This window comes from Lactuca virosa, chromosome 3 (assembly GCF_052849685.1).
Source record: "Lactuca virosa cultivar CGN04683 chromosome 3, Lactuca_virosa_CGN04683_v6, whole genome shotgun sequence".
NCBI classification, from domain to species: Eukaryota; Viridiplantae; Streptophyta; class Magnoliopsida; order Asterales; family Asteraceae; genus Lactuca; species Lactuca virosa.
Genome location: NC_136428.1, coordinates 136,985,822 through 136,988,321, shown reverse-complemented (window position 1 = coordinate 136,988,321; position 2,500 = coordinate 136,985,822). Strand labels below are relative to the sequence as shown.

At 33.7% G+C, this 2,500-nt stretch overlaps 2 non-coding genes across 2 annotated transcripts; one reads left to right on the top strand and one right to left on the bottom strand.

The window, feature by feature from the left end:
• The first annotated feature begins 925 nt into the window (after positions 1–925).
• TRNAT-UGU (transfer RNA threonine (anticodon UGU)) lies at positions 926–998 on the top strand. The gene has a single exon. It is a non-coding gene; the product is annotated as a tRNA-Thr (tRNA).
• A 1,279-nt stretch (positions 999–2,277) lies between these two features.
• Positions 2,278–2,364, bottom strand: TRNAS-GGA (transfer RNA serine (anticodon GGA)). Its single transcript has one exon. It is a non-coding gene; the product is annotated as a tRNA-Ser (tRNA).
• Positions 2,365–2,500: the final 136 nt, after the last annotated feature.

The following is a 2,500-nucleotide window of genomic DNA, read 5'->3' as shown; positions in this document are numbered from 1 at the left end:
GTGAATGGTTTGATCAATGAATATTGGATTCTTTCTTCAATATGGAATCAATTGACAACAATTCTTCTCTAGTATATATACAGGTTTATCCTTCATCTTTTCTGAAGTTTCGATAGAAGGATTCCTCTACTAACGTAAGACAATCAACTCCATTCGTTAGAACAACTTCCATCGAGTCTCTGCACCTATCATTTTTTATTTTCGCTTTCTGAACCTTTGTTTATTTTCGGAAAACGTGATTTGGCTCAGGATTGCCCATTTTTATTAATTCCAGGGTTTCTCTGAATTTGAAAGTTATCACTTAGTAAGTTTCCATACCAAGGCTCAATCCAATTAAGTCCGTAGCGTCTACCAATTTCGCCATATCCCCCTTTTTGAGATGAAACTCTCATTGTGATCTCGTTCCCCTTTTTCTTTCATTTATACCGGAACCGTTGAATTCATTAGATAGATGCCGATTACTGTCTGGAAAAAGTGTTTTCTCCTCTTTGTCTTTGATTTATTGTCTATCTTCTTTCATCTTCTATATCTATAGGAGGCTTATATTCGGTCCAATCAAAAACGATTTTATCATTTCTGTATCGGCAATTCAATATAGGTGGATACCTACGCTATACTTCTGCCTCTCTTCCACTCATTTACCCATGAAATTTCGAATACTTGAACGGTCGATTCTTTTCATATTAAAAAAAGAATATTTAATTGTGATAAAAAAGAAAAATGTAAATTCTACATCGCTAGATTAATCGTTATCTTCTATAATATTTAACAGTTATTTGAAATTCTATATTCTATTCTTTAATATATTAATATTCATTATGAATAGCGAATATGAATAGCTAAGAATTAAAATAGTATAATAGTGAATAGCAAAGATTCTAAGAGTTTATTGAATTCTTATACATATCGAATTTATGTTATGTGAGCCTGCTTAGCTCAGAGGTTAGAGCATCGCATTTGTAATGCGATGGTCATCGGTTCGATTCCGATAGTCGGCTTTTCTCTATTTATTTTATTCTATGTTTTACATGATTGATAATGCATCTTTGAAATCAAAGAATATTGAAAAAAAATATTTTCCTCTTTTGGCGAAAGCCCTTGATTTATTATGTGATAGGAATTTCCAACTATCTAACGAAAAGAATCCTTTTCTTTTTCTATATATAGAATATAAAGATCTGGATATTTATCCAACTCATCTCATTATTCTTTAATAGAATAACTAAGTAAATTTCGCTTTATTTAGAATTTAGTTCATTTTTAGTTTAGGTTTATTCTGTAGAATGAAATTTCATCAATAAGAATTAATAATTAAATATAAATAAGAAGAAGGAGTCTTTATGTCGCGTTACCGAGGTCCTCGTTTCAAAAAAATACGCCGCCTAGGGGCTTTACCAGGGCTACCTAATAAAAGGCCCAGAGCTGGAAGTGATCTTAGAAACCAATCGCGTTCCAGGAAAAAATCCCAATATCGAATTCGCCTAGAAGAAAAACAAAAATTGTGTTTTCATTATGGTCTTACAGAACGACAATTACTTAAATACGTTCGTATCGCCGAAAAGGCAAAAGGGTCAACAGGTCAGGTTTTACTACAATTACTTGAAATGCGCCTTGATAACATTCTTTTTCGCTTGGGTATGGCTCCAACTATTCCGGGAGCTCACCAATTAGTTAACCATAGACATATTTTAGTCAATGGTCGTATAGTAGATATACCAAGTTATCGCTGCAAACCCCGAGATACTATTGCGGCGAGGGATGAACAAAAATCTAAAGTTCTAATTCAAAATTCTCTCGATTCATCCCCCCATGAGGAATTGCCAAACCATTTGACTCTTCAACCATTCCAATATAAAGGATTAGTCAATCAAATAATAGATAGTAAATGGGTCGGTTTGAAAATAAATGAATTGCTAGTTGTGGAATATTATTCTCGTCAGACTTAAACCTAACAAAAATAAAATCAACACTAATAAGAATAAGGAAGAATAAGGGTTCGACCCATTTTGCTCCCTTTCGGCGAAGTAAATTAACCTAAGGTTAAGATAAATAAGGGTTTGATCCGGATTTTTCTTCCATTTAGGTATCATAGACCGAGAGGGAGATTTTCATTCCTTGTCTACTCTACTCTTTTCTTTACACAGTATTTTCTGTACCACAGCCATTAGGAATAGAGAATCCATATCAAAGAAAGGTCTAACTGTTGGAATAGTCGTATCCATTGCTATTTGATCTATTGTGGTTAGTAAGATCGATGAATTAGGTGAAGGTACGGAAAGGAAAGAGAGGGATTCGAACCCTCGGTAAGCAAAAGCCTACATAGCAGTTCCAATGCTACGCCTTCAACCACTCGGCCATCTCTCCTACATAATGATTATGACCCAAAAAACTAAAATCGAGTGAATAGTGAATCATTCTAGATTATTGGGTAGGTACAACCAATCAACTCTAACTATAAAGCGATCAAAATCAAAAAAATTTCATTATAGTAAAAGAAGTC